Consider the following 14,346-nt stretch of genomic DNA (forward strand, 5'->3'; position numbering starts at 1 on the left):
CTCACGCCTGCATGTGCTCCTGCGTTGACCCAACTTTGCACACGTGTGTGTCTTCCGAGCGTTCCCGCGTGCCGAGCGGGGCGCTCGCAGCGAGAACCGGCGGCCGGGGCCGGCTCCCCGGGCGGCGGCGCCGAACCAGCCTCGGCCCAGACCGCTGGGGAGCCCGCGGGGTCCCGGGCCGGGGCTACCCACACGTTTCCAACCTTTTCGACAGGAGAGTGTGCCTGTGCGGCGCTCGTGAAACTAAAAATGAACGTTAAAAACACTGTTGGGGAATATAAAAACGCATACAAGCAAAGGAAACGAGAGCGCCGGAGAGCGGTGGCGCGCCCGCGGCGAGGAAGGGGCTGCGGCTTGCAGAGCCCGGCGGGGGGCGGGGGACGGGGGGCTCCCGCTCGGGAGACACCCAGCCTCGCGGCCCGCCCTTCCCGATCCCGCGGCCTCGGCCGGAGGAAGACGGCGGCTCCGCAAGCGCCGACCCCGGCTCGTCTCGTGCGCGGAAATTCGGGGAGCCGGGGTGCCCACCCCCGGGCTTCGCGCCGCACCCCGGGAAATACTCGCACGTTTGCCGAACGCGGGAGAGTGCTGTCCCCACACCCCCGGTGATGTGACCCCAGGCCCGGCGCCCGGCCAAGCCCCCATTCCGCCCTCGGAGAACGCGTATTGTGAATAACAACCGAGCCGGTCTCTCGGTAGGAACATCAAATTAGAAACGTGGTCCGCACTCTGTTCCTTTCTCTGGAGCACTCATCACCTTTGCAAAGCAGGGAGTTGTTTACTGCAACTGGGTCTCTTCCCCCAGGCTAGAACGCGATCTTCCTCCTAGCGGGGACCGTGTTTTATTCATCTTTGTACCCACCGCCTTCTCACCTTGCTTCGAAGAGGCTCCGGGTGCATGTTTTTTAAATATGCCTATGAATGAATGAGAGACCCGCGCTTTAGTCCCCAAACTCTCTGACCTCCCTCGAGTGACTTTAAGCCTTTAGAGCCCTTATCTGTTAAGAAAGGGCGGGTGGGATGTGGGGTTTTAATAATCCTTGTAATCCGTGCCCTGTCTGCCTCTCTGGTGCTATCGTCAAGATCAAGTGGGATAGGTGAAAACCTTTGCAAACCATCAGATGCGGAGCAAATAGTATATAGGATGCTTATTCATTCATTCCCTTCGCTGGAAAAGCTTTTTTTTTTTTTTAAGATTTTATTTATTTATTTGACAGAGACAGAGACAGCCAGCGAGAGAGGGAACACGAGCAGGGGGAGTGGGAGAGGAAGAAGCAGGCTCCCAGCGGAGGAGCCTGATGTGGGGCTCGATCCCACAATGCTGGGATCATGCCCTGAGCCGTAACCGCTGTGCCACCCAGGTGCCCCTGGAAAAGCTTTTAACAAAGTAATTCCTGGGCCTGTTTTTCAGCAGGTGGTAGTCGCCCTTCCTGGTCAGTCTTAAATATTTATTGCGGGACAATCTCGTTCTTACATTTAGGAAATCAATCAGGCTTCCATTTCTTTGAGAGAAATGAACAGTGCTTGCACACATAAATAATGGAAGAAAAATCCTCGTATTCTCAAAACAGCCACCCCAAGCAACCCAAGGGCCCAAGAGCAGGGAAATCATGAAGAATCCATGAGATTGGCAGAGCAGCTCAAAGGCAGTCCTGTGCAGCTCTAAGCCAGCCGCATCCAGGCATGGGATTGTGTGCGTGAAACAGTGTTAAGTGAAAAGCAGAGAGCCCAGGATTGGACAGGCACGCTGGCAGAGATGGTGTCCGTGTACGCCCTGACCCATATTGGAAGGGGGGGGGGAGGATGTAAATCATTATATTTGAATGTTCCTTGGCTGTTTTATTTTCCTGTCAAGTGGCTTAAGCCTGAATTTTTTTTTTTTTAAGCATTCCCTCATGGCCAAGTATGTGTTTCCTTGGAATTGAAATCTAGCTTGATGGTTTTATATTTTAAAAGCTTTCATTGTGACTCATTCTTGGCCTGGGATAGGATTCTGTAATACTCCCCAAGCTCAAAGAGCCTGGGTGTCCTGTTTCTTGGGCCTCGTTCGTACCCACTTTCTAACATTTTGCCAGTGGATCCAAGAAGTCACTTTTGGAGACAAGTGTTTCATTGTCTTCCTGTCATCTTAATCAGTGAGGAAGGGAACCACAAACATGGAATTTCCCGGCTGAAGCCAGACTACGGCAGGGACAGGAGAAGGTTTTCGAGTGCTGACAAGTTACTGGTTAGACAATATGGGTCAGCAGTGTGAGACTCACACCGTTTGGTGAAAAAGTTGAGATGAGACAGGGCTGGCGACACCCTTATTCGGGCCCAGCATATAGTAAGTGACGCACAAACGGGCAACGTGGTTTGTTGCAGCAGCTGTCTTGCTGACACACAAAGGCTCTGCTCTCCCTGCAAGGGAGCAGCTCCAAAGGGTAGGGCGTCGTGCTGGGAACTGGGTACTCTCCAAGCACATTTTCAAGATTCCTGTTCTGCGGTCTGGGAATCCAGATGTGTCTACAATGCTACTCTCACATGGAAGAGGGGTTTAAACAGTCTCAAATGCACACCTTTTAACTGACCTTTTTAGTGCTTCTTGAAAGACTGATGGTCATTCTTTTATCAAGATGAGCAGCAAAAACCGGATAACTATCTCTCATTTGCATAGATCTGGCACAACAGGCAGATCCTGGCCAGATTTAGGAAACAGGGGCTCTATGTTCTGTCTCCCCAAATAGCTCCCCGAGACCTTGAGTGTCTCCAGCCTCAGAGAACTCCCTAGCTCTGTGTTCAGCCACGACGCCTCTCCCAAGCAGAATAACGACAGAGGCAACCGCCTCCATTATACCACATTATAATACCAGACACTTTGGTTCAATGGGCATTTCTACCAACCTAGCCGTGGCTGTATCCAGCTCTCGCTGGGTGCTGCTGAAAGGGGTGAAACAGAGCAAAACCCTTGCCTTCCAGGAATTTGCCATCTCCAGTGACTCCGCTGGCACGCTGGTTCTTATCCTGTCTCCCACAGCCAGCCTCTCTTCCCCTCCATCCACCTTCCACGCTGCGGCCGTGGTGACCTTTCCAGAGCGCAAACCTCATCATGTCACTGCCTGATTGAGGCCCTGAAACAGCTCCCTCCGGCCCACACCAGCGACGCTCAGCAGAAAACAGGTGCTCTCTAAGCCGGGCCCTCACTAATAGTAACTAATGATGGCCTTTTCATGGTTGGGAGAAAAAAAATTAAGTTAATTGATGGAATAGTCTCCATTTTAAGTGTTTCTCCCCACACTTTTCTTAAGCCTTTGGTCCCTGCTACCACTTGGCTATATTAGATCATACTGTAAGACTATATCTGATTTGTCCCAGAACCATGAATTGCAATAATTCTTTTTTTCACATATCAACATTTCCTGCTATTCCGCCTGTAGCTGTTCTGCTTTCTCAACACAGTGGCGTGTGCACTGGGATGGTCGCTCGGCATTCAAGGCCCTTCCCAACAGGCCCACCTAAGTGATGAGCTTTTAAGTGTCTAGATTTCAAGTCTGGCCCATCAGCTTGGCTAACGCTTCCTTCAAGACTTAGTGCCACCTGTCATCTGGTGAAATAAATGTTTGTGGAATGGATGAATACATGGATTTATAGAAAGATGAGATTAAATATATGAACTGCCTGAGAATACCAGATGGTCGGTACCCTAAGTGGGTGGGATAGAGAGTACAGTGGCCCTGTCTCCCTGATCCCTTGCTGCGTTTCAGCCCCATTGACCTTCTTATTCCTCAAACCTTAGCACTTGCTGTCTCCACTCACCTAAGCTCTTCGTGTGCCTGGCTCCTTCTCATGAGTCAGGCCTCAGACCACCCCATATAACGTGCCCCCCCGCCCGGACCTTGCCCATGCCATTGGGAAAGGACTGTCCTCTCCCACGGCCCGAGGCCCATCACACCACGGGCCCATGCTCAGTCAACCTCCAGACTCAAGCAACATCTAACCTTATGGCTTTTGCTCCTTGAGGCCAAGAAAGAGACCTCTTTGGTAATGGCTCATGCCAGCAAAGCATATCTTCTGCACTCTTTTTTTTTTCTTCTCCAGGATGATGTTGACACATAGTGTACTCAAATAAATCAGCCTTCCCACCTTACCCATCTCCCTTGGCAGGAACACTAAGTTGATGCGCCAAGCCAGGGCTGTCCTGTATGACTCAACCCTCGAAAGATATAAATGAAATCATTGTGTTTTCACAGTAACAGGTAGTGAGACACGGCGAGCTCATCCATCTCGTTTCTTCCCCAGTGGTTGTAGACACGGACCTGTTTGTGGTTTTCTGTGTGATGTGTGAGCACAGAGCTGGACTCTCGTCCTCGCCCTATGCCACCCTTGTAGCCAGCATTCTCTCATTAGCCATGTAGCTTTGTATGGGTCGGGAGTCCTTTGGTTGCAAGTGACAGAACCCAAATCAGACTGGCTTAAGCTTAAAAGCAAATGTGTTGGCTCAGATAACATTAAAAAAACTCCAACAACCTAAAAAACAAAAAACAATAGCTCAGCAAAGCCAGATCCGGGGGGTACATGATATCAACAACAGTCTTTCCCTCTCTCGGCCTTTCCTTCCTCTGCGTTGGCTCATGCTCAGGCTAGCTCTCCCCAGGAGGTAGCAAATTGATATCTGGAAACTCTGCCCGAGTATCTCACAGCAGAGCAACCCCAGAGGAAGACACTTCTCTTCCCTAATGAGTCCAACAGAAGTTCTAGAATTAACTCTCGTTGACCTGTCCTGAGTCACATCCTTATCTCTAGACCCTAGACCCTAAACCGAGGTTAGAAAGTAGCGACCATCTGATCAGTCAGGCCTGGGTCACATGACCGCCTCCGGACTCAGGAGGGCGAGGCTGGCAGGCTCAGAGCCACCTGAACAGAACACATGACAAGTTTGCCTTTTTGGAGATCAGTGTGTTGGACCCAAGAAAAGGGACACTGGGTGCTCAGAGACAACAGATTTCTGCCTCGGGCCAGTTTTCAATCCTCACTCTGGGCCCTTTACACATTGCCATCTGCCCTTCCTGAAACTCACTGGTCTGGCTTTTGGAGCTTCTGTCGGGACCGGCTGTCCTTCACAATCTCTCCGTCAACCAGCCCCCGAGTGTTGATTTGCCCCCGTCTCTCGTCCTTGCTTTTCTTGCCCTACCCTTCACCTGCCTGTGGCTTCAGGTCCTACCTGCCCTTGGGCTGTCTCTACAAACGCCACCCTCCACTCTCACCTCTCATTCTGAGCGCCCGGTGCCAGCTGCACAAAGCCGCCTGGATGTGCCATGGCGAACCTCAGCTTTCCACCTGGGGATGCCCCCCCCCCACGCCAGGCCTGCATCAGTGGCACCACCCGGCATTCGGTCCCCAGAAACAGAGCCTTTGGTGTCATCTGCCATTCCAGCTCCTGGATATATTGCCTGAGCCAACAGAGCGTTTCTGACCAGACAGGGGGAATGTCCGCAGCCCTCCTCCTTTCTATCCCCAGAGCCGCTCCACTGGTCTTATCTCTTGCCCGGAAAATCACAACAACCGGTTTACCTGGTCTCCATGCTTCCAGTGTTGCTCCCTGCTGCAGGACAAACCATCACCTTTCCAGAAAGATCTGTTCACCGCTCCTCTCCTGATCAGACGCTTGCTTTGTCATCCCGCTGCCCACAGGAGAAAACGAACTCCTTAACTTTGCCTCTAAAAGCCTGAAGTGCCCATGGTCTCTCAAGCCACACCTGCTGCAAATCCTATGCCTTCTGGAACGTTCTCCACTCACTCCATGCATGTGCTTTTTGTCCCCTCTGACACGTGCTCTCCTCTGCTTAAATAGGTTCCTCCACTCCCACCCTCTTCTCCTGGAAAATTCTCACTCACCTTTCAAGATTATGATGATGATGATGTCATTGCTGAGGCCTTCCCATCCCTCCAGGGAGCATCAGTCACTTTTGCTTCTTGGAGCACAAAGCAGCACGTTCACTCATGGCCTACAGGACATGCCACCACCTTGTGTCGCCTCCATGAGCTGGGGAATTCGGGGAGGGCAGGCACTAGCCTATCCACCTCTGAGTCTCCAGTGCCTGCCAGTGGACGCTCTCGCTCATCCTGCGTGACCTGAAGAATGACGTGTGAGCATCTCTCATGGGGCGTGGGGAGTGAAGTGGACCCACCAAGATCAGAGGGGCCGGGAGGCATCACAGGTCTTGTGGTAGGAAGACGGATGGATTCTGCTTTACACCCATGGCCCCGGGCTCCGGACATGAGGATGGGGAGGCCAGGCCCAGCAGAGTCCAGGTAGATGTCTTCAGGGCCTGCTTCCTATAATCGGGAGCCATCCATAAGTCCACAGGCCTCCAGGGGTATGTGGGCTAATGAGAAGGTTGTGATGAAGAGGACAGAAGGGAAAAAATCCAGCTAAACTTTGTGTCTCCAGCTGGCACATCTTCTCCTCCCTTCGAAAGGCCCACTCATCCTCAGGTAGCAGTCTAAGTCAATCTGAGTCTCAAGGTTGGACTGTCGTTGATAAACACATGTCCCTGGTACCCTCGTTCTCTTTTTTCCCTCCCAAAGTTCAGGAGCAAACCTAGTTAAATGTTTTCTTTGGCTCTATTAGATGTGACTTCACTATTCTCCCCTGATGGGACCCGTGGCCTGCTTCATGTCTTTTTGATAGAAATAAAGGCTGATTGAGTCGGACTCGTGTCAAATTATCTCTGGAAATATGACTGGACGTGGGGTCTGGGTGACGCTCATTCGAGTCTCTCTGGGTGCTCCATTTCTCACCAGGAGCCAGGGAAGCCGGACGCACGGTCCGTGCACANCACCAGGAGCCAGGGAAGCCGGACGCACGGTCCGCGCACATCCCAAAGGTGACATATTTTCAGCCCACGGGAACCGTAGACTGGTGCGCCTTGATGTGAGGGGGACCACTCATGCAGAAGGCCCAACGCAAGGAGGGCGGGGAAGGGAAGTGTAGGTCTAGAGAGAAGCCAAGTGCGCATGGACTCACTCCTGTGCGTGGGTGGTATTTCTTGCTACAAAGCTTATCGTGATCGTGGTGTTCGGCGCCTCCGGGTTGCCGCAAGGACCATTTCCAGCCATCGGTATTAAGATCTGAGTCAATCAATGAAGGCACTGATTGCTTTACCAATATGGGAGAACTGAACAGCCACGATGAGGCCAACATTGCTGGAGATGCTAGGGCGGTGAAGACACTCGGCTCTCAAAGGACACGCAGCCTAGCTGGGGACACAAAGCCAACAGACGGGAAACAATTAGTGAGCAATGGAGCTTGAAAAAATATGCCAAAGTGACTCTAAAGGCAGCCGCGGTTCAGAAAAGGGAGAGATGGATCATCTCAGCGGAAGCCCCTTCACGGAGGAGGTAGAGAAAGACCTGAGCCTGGAAGGACCGAGAAAAGCTTCAGAAACGGAAGGGCGTGCCAGAGCTGGGGGCTCTGTGTAGTGCTCCGGGGAAGGGGAAGGCGCGGGCGAGGGACGAGGAGGGAGCGTCACTGAGCTGGGGGAACACCGGTGGTGAGAGGGGAGGATGCACACCCGGATTCCACCCAGATCTGGGGGCCCCGAGAGTCAGGGCTTTAATTCTGATGTTTGTTCAGGTCACAAGCGTTTATGGTGTGCCTACTGTGTGCTGACCACTGTGAACGGTGCTGGAGATTCAAGGATGAGCAAGACGCAAGGCGAGTCAGACACACGGAGTATCTTCCAGCAAGTGCTACCGCGGAGGAATGCAGCAGGGGCCTGGAAGGCAGAGAGGCGCAGCCAGCCTAACTCAGCAAAGACTGAGGCAGGCTTCGTGGAGGGAGTCTCATAGAGCGCTAGGAACTGGCAGGCTGTCGAAGGGACAGAGGCGTGATCCGGCCAGCAACAAAGATGTTGGCTGCAATGTTGTTTATCGGAGCAGAAAAGAAGAACAATCTGAATTTCCAACAAAAAGTGACCAGTTAGCTGTATTACGGTACATCCATAGGAATCCCACGGAGCAGTTAAAAAGAATAAAGCAGTTCAGGGTATATGGATTTGGAAAGGTCTCTGAGACAGAGCGCTAAGAAACAAAAAATTGCAAGATCCAGAAAATGCTATATTGTTTGCCATCCTTCATGTAAGAAACATATATACAAATTTCGTTGGCAAATGACTAGATTATCTCCGGAAAGAAACACAAAAAGCATGGGATGTCTCTCCCAGGGAGGGGAAGGGGGAAGAGGACAGAGGGGAAGGCTGTCACTCAGGCTTGGAGTGAAATGACTCCATCAGGAGACAGGGCTCGAAGCTTGAATCTGAAAAGGTGCAGAAGGCCACCAGGGGGAGGGGCCAGGAGAAGCATTCTGGGCAGAGGGGACAGCCTAGAGGACCCCTGGGGTGGGCTGGGAGGAAGGCTCTTTTGCAACAGGCAGCTGGCAGGTCAGCGAAGGTTGGACCACAAAGAGAACGAGGTGCTGGGCTGAGTTCACACTTGGGTCGGAAACCACTCACTCCCCCAGCCAGTCAGCGTTCGGCAGCCCTCCTATGATGGCTCTTGGATGTGTGAACTTGCGGTCTCATTCTGGTTGTGCTACTGTGTAACAGAATACACAGACTGGGGGCTTATAAATGACACAAATCTCTTTCTCACAGCTCTGGAGGCTGGAAGTCCAAGATCAAGGGGCCAGCACTGTCATGTTCTGGGGGATGGAGCCAGGGAGCTCTGCAGGGTCTCTTTCCTAAGGGAAGGCACTGATCCTATTTGTGAGGACCCACCCTCATGTCCTAATCTCCCCCAACGCCCCACCTCCTAACACCATCACCTTGGGGGGAGCTCAGGTTTCAACAAACAAATCTGGAGGGCACGCAGACGTTCAGACCACCCGTGTGGCCATGCTGAATTGCACTTCCTAGAATTTCCTGCTTTGTGCGTTGACATCGAGGATGGGCTACAAGGAGATTCCTGCAAGATTTGGAAGATGCTGTCCCGAACATGGGGCACAGCGACAAACACACCATGGTGATGCTCTGCTTTCCCACCGTTCACTTTCTAGGAGGAAGAAGCAGAAAATAAGCAAAAAATAAATAATGTGAGCTCAGAGATTGAGAAGTACAAGGAGAAAACCAAAAGGGGGCATGGGGGCTGCTCTAGACAGGGGATATTTCGGGGGGGGGGCTCTCAGAACAAGGACGTAGCAAAGGAGGGGAAACATGCAGGGTGAGATCAGAGCCAAAGGGCTCGTGGGCCTTTGGAAGCCGAAGTCAGAAGTTTGGATTTTATTCTAAGAGCATCCTGGAGTCAAGGTAAGGCATCTTTCAAAGTTGGCTGCGTGAAAGCCCCCACGTAGCTTTTCCTCTGCAAAGTGGGGATAAAACAGGGTCTCGGTGTGTGTGTGTGTCCGTCCGGGTGGGGGTGTGGGGGGAGAACTCTGTGTCTTGGTCTTTGCTTGAGGTTGACCCACAGTCCTCTCCATCTTGCAGCAGTGCAAGGAGGGCCCAACTCCCTGCAGGTCTCACCGGAATTCCATCTTTCCAAGGAAATCAGACTTCCTCCTGCTAAGGAGTTCTTTCCAGGGCCCCTGATAAAAGCATCACGTGGAAGCGGAATTACTCATGTGGTTTTACGCTTCATTTCCCTAGGATGTCATTAGTAACATCAGGCACGTCTGTCTTCATCCGACAGAATTTCCTACTCTGTTCCTACCCGGAACAGAGGAAGAAAACAAAAGGGAAGACATGGTGTTGGGAAATCGGCTTGGGATTGGTGGAGCGGCCCTTTTGGGGCAGCAGGGGGTCCAGCAGAGGGATAGCCCCTCACGACAGGACAGATGGCAGCCATCGTCCCAAGGGGTCACTGGTCAGCCCCACGTCCCCTGCCTCCTGTTCCAAGCCTCCTGGCCGTAGTGTTTCTAATTGATTTAGAAATAACGAATGTATTGGATGGACGCCCAGAGACCATGCAGGCCAGAGAAGCAAGGCCATTTGTCCAAGGCCACACAGTTGCCCAGTGCCATGTTGGCCTTGAACCCAGTTCGACTCCCTCTGAGAAGAATGAGTGCCTTCCCAGAGTCCTCTGTGAAAACCAGTATCTCCCGTGTGTGGTTCTCTGGGATGATTTGTGCCATTTCTTACTTAGACCGTGATCTAGTTCGGAAGCAGGGCCTGGGTGGAGGTGCGCAGGTCAGAGGGAGCAGAAGCAGGGAGCCATTCACACGCTGGTAGAAGGACTCAGACCCTCTAGCCAAGCCACACACACTCAGAACACATCCAGCTTTTCTTGGAACCACCTGGTACGTAGAATGTCTTCACCTAACACTGGGTGCACGGGTCAGTATGTGGCGGACAGCCTCGTGGGAGTGCTGGCTGCACTCGTCTCCCATCATTTAAAGACCTAAAGCTCCACCTTCAGGAAGCCTTCCTGGACTGATGGAAGAATGAATGGATTCCTTGGCCTTGGCTAGCGTTCCCGGACTCATTGGCCATCCCAGCAAAGGTCCCAGAGCTGAGTCTCATTGGCTTGACTTAGGTCACACAACCCAATTAGCTGCTCTCACTCAGGGAGTGAGGCTCCCTCTGGCCCGGCCTCGTTCACCTACTCATGAGAGAGTCCGAGGTGGGCCTGCTCCCCCGACCACACAGACCGGGGTGGGAGGGATGCTTTCCCAAGGAAAATCACAGTCCGCTACCAGAGGAAGGAAAAGCAGATGCTGGGCAGGCAAGAAGCAGCGAGCCCCGTGGACTGAAAACGAGCATTTCCTTATCTCCCTCTCAGAGCCACAAAGAGCCGTGGGACTATGTAACCCAATCCACTTCTGTATTATGCTCAAGCAGGGCGAGGGCTTTGTAAATATTTGCAGAGTGAATGAAAGAATAAATGAATAGCAAATGAATGAATGAACCTCCTGAGGGCGAACGCGGTCCTCCCAGGTGGGAATAGAGCAGGGTTCCCACCAGACCAGAGCTGCAGGGAACGGCCCAGGCCCCACACTCAGAGGGCCCGGCCCAGGAGACAATCCGGAAGCCCCGGGCTGTGTGGACAGCGTGCAGAGCTCCAGCGGTTGGATTGCATCCCTAACAGAGGCACTTGGGCCTGAAGTTCGGTGGGAGGCCGTGCGAGCTGGCAAGCCGGTGGCAGGTCTGTGGGCTTAGGGTGCAGCATGGTGTGAAATGAGGGGCTCTCTCCTCAAATGCATCCGCCTTGGCCAGTGGCCCTGGTCCTGGAGGAACTTTCCAGGCAACAGATGGATCCGGAGCGATAGGAGAGAGCTCCCGGGCGTGATGCTTTCCTTGCTCCTTGAAAGCTGAGCCGCTGCCAGCCCAGAAGGAGAATCAGTGATAGGTATTTTTCTTGAGCTGGGGGATGGGCTGCTGGAGGCCTGCACCACATGCCGGGGAGGTGATGGGGCAGCGTGGCCTCCCCGGGGGCGGGCCTGGCCCATGTGGGGCTCTCTGGGCCCCTGACAGCCATGCTGGGCAGATGTAACAGTGACTGAGCCCGTCACTCTTCAGTCTCCAGGAAAAGAGGCTCCGATGGACATTCTTTAACGTTTGGAAAGGGTGAGGGGAAGGCGGTGCGTGTCTGAAGGCTAAACAAGGCCGCTTTCGGATGCTTTTCATGCAAATCCCATGCCTGAGTTTCCCATGTGGAGGGAGAGGCTTTTTCACAGCTCCTTGATCTTTTAAAATGAGAGGGACACAGAGGGCGGAACAATCTGGTGGCCCCCACAGAGCCGGCTGGGAAAGGAACATCCCAGGTTCTGGGCTCATGAAGAAAAGGCCGGCCAGTTGTCAGGAAGCTCTGCCTAACTGTGCTCCTTCCTGTGTGTGTGCGCGCGCGTGCGTGAGTGTGCATGCGTGCGTGTGTGCATGTGCGCATGTGTGCGTGCGTGTGCGTGTCTGTGCGTCTGTTGCGAGGGGCTGCTGTGGGTACAGCGAAGTTCAGCGCCCAGATCAAATCCTCCCATAACTGGGAAGCCCGGGCTGCTGCCCTCCCATTTTACAGACGAAGAAGCAGGTGCGTGTGGCTGACCTGAGGTCACAGAGGGGCAGAGCCAGGCTGGGACTCAGTCCGACTGGCTCCAGGGCCCACGTCCAGCCCCTCAGTCATAGTGTTACCTGGGCCGGGGGGGGGGATCTACTCACGTCACCCGTGATGATATGAGTTAAGCCCGCTCAGCTGTGAGCACCTCGTGAGGAAGTCCTCCGAGGACGAACCCCGCAGAGTCCCCAGCAACAGGAGGGGGACTCAGTCATCAGCAGGTGCTGACGGCGCAACCAGCACGTTCCAGGTGCAGAGCCCGCTGCCCGGGATGCCACAGCCGGCTCGGCACAGGGGCCTGGCCTCAGGGCAGACAGGAGACTCCCACGGAGGGTGATCAGGGAAGGCCTCCAGGAGGAGCCAACAAGGGAGCGAGCGGAGGGACTGTCTGGAAGAGCGCCGCAGGGAGAGGGAACAGCAGGAGGGTAGGAGCATGGCTGACACTTTCACGGAAGAGCAGGAGAGGGGAAGGCAATGGGACAAGAACACAGCGGGGACCAGAGGATGCAGAGCCCGAGGCTGTGGGAGAGGCCCTGGATTTGGCTGCATCTAATCAGGCCCTCGGGGACTCCTGGGGTCCTTCCCTGCGGGGCCCCCTGAGGGCAGAGGTTCCTGTGCACCTCCTCCAGCTGGAGGCACTCTTTCAGGCCTTCCAAGCCGCACCTGCAGAGAAGGTTCTGAGTGGAGTCAGGGTGGTCTCAGTCCCCCATCCCTGTGGTCGCCTGCCCTTGCCACCCCCTGGAATGGAAGGATTCGAGGCCCTTCTCCCGAAATTCCTGTGGACCGATTGCATGACCACCCGCGCAGGGCTCTCCGTGCCGGGGAGCGCCGCCACCAGGAACATTTCCTTCTTTCTGATTTCCGGGCCTCTCACCCAGCACGACTCTCTGGTTGGCTTGACTCCCTTTCCTCCCGTGGCCAAGGTTGCAGGAATGTGTTTGGCACTCTCTCTTCGTTCCTATTTGTAAGGGTGTCCGGGGCGCCCATCCAAGACTGGAGTAGGAAAGAGAATGGGGGTGCGGGTGACGCCCTTGGGTGAGGCTTCCTGCCTCCTGATACCTCCGTTCACTCCTGCCTCGAGTGGGCGTGGCCATCAGCACTCTCTCCGAACCAGTTCCCAACCTTGGTGTTTAGCAGTAGCCCTGGTCTGCACCCAGGAGATGCCGGTGGCAAGCCCCCTGGGACAAGGACAACCCAAACTGTCTCTAGACACCACCAGATGTCCCCCTCCCCGCCGCCCCAACCTGGGTCCAGACCCACTTCTCTTCATGGCGGGGCTCTGGATGGTGGCCCTGTGGCTGGTAACTGTCTAGGCTTGACGCTCCTCAGAGAGGCTCTTGGTGACTCTGGGGTTGACGCACGCACTCTGACCCCGCGAGGGACCCGGGGAAAACCTAGCCCGAGGCTGGCGTGAGGGGGCCCCTCACCCCCACCTGAGGGTGCCACCAACCAGGACGCCTCTCCCTCAGCGTTTGGAACGGGTGTCACCTCCTCTGAAAGCTCAGAAAGGAGACCGGGATGCCAAAGCTCCCCGTGTCCTACAGGAGCGTCGCGAGTGTGGCCGCGTGCCCCAGCTTCGGGGACAGAGAGGAGTCCCCGCGTCGGGAGCACATCAGCTCCCACTGCGGCCCTGCGGGGGGCCTGGCGGGGCTGAGACAGAGCTGCCCTACCCGGCTGCCCAAACCGGTGGCTACGGCGTGACCTTTACTTTTCATACACTTTCATTTTATTCCCTGGTTCTTGGCTCTGGACAAAGTAGAAAAAGGTATACAGTGACCGTACTGTTGATGTCTTGGTCAGAGAGGAGGAAAGATTTCACAGTTACTGAGCGAAAACACTGGTTGACATGTAGGCTAATAAATCACGCCCACATTTCTGCGTCTGCGGGCACGGGTCTATATGGCATTTTTCCTTTCTCAAGAAGAGAACTTCAGCTCTAGACTCTCTGACAAGGCCCCATTAAATAGGGCCTTTCTCCCGCCGCTGAGGGCTGCATTTATAAGAGTGTTTTCAAACAGAACCCGAACCCCCTTTTCCCCTCCACGGGGAGGGCGGGAGCCGTGCACACCAACGCCTCTGGGGGAGGCGAGCGGGGTTTCTTTGCACAAAGTTCATGAAATTAGAGACAACAAAGGTGCCTTCCTAGGCAGGGCCGTGGCACCCCAGCATCTAGGATGGCACCGGGCGCTCGTCGGCACTCGGTTGGCATCGGAAGAATGACACCTTGTGTCCAGATTGGCAAGATGGTTGACCTTCGCCTTCGGCATGTTGCCCATCTCCTCTCCGGCAGCCAGATCCTTCCACCACCTCACTCTCTTGTCCCTTCCCCTC

The 14,346-nt window shown here is 54.4% G+C and overlaps 1 long non-coding RNA gene across 1 annotated transcript; it reads right to left on the reverse strand.

Annotated features, from left to right (window-relative positions):
- Window positions 1–1,272: 1,272 nt before the first annotated feature.
- On the reverse strand, window positions 1,273–6,808 carry LOC117795549. Its single transcript, XR_004619605.1, has 3 exons — window positions 5,872–6,808; window positions 5,548–5,657; window positions 1,273–4,503 (listed from the first exon to the last, which is right to left on the reverse strand). It is a non-coding gene; the product is annotated as an uncharacterized LOC117795549 (long non-coding RNA).
- Window positions 6,809–14,346: the final 7,538 nt, after the last annotated feature.

Source organism: Ailuropoda melanoleuca, chromosome 13 (assembly GCF_002007445.2).
Source record: "Ailuropoda melanoleuca isolate Jingjing chromosome 13, ASM200744v2, whole genome shotgun sequence".
NCBI lineage: Eukaryota > Metazoa > Chordata > Mammalia > Carnivora > Ursidae > Ailuropoda > Ailuropoda melanoleuca.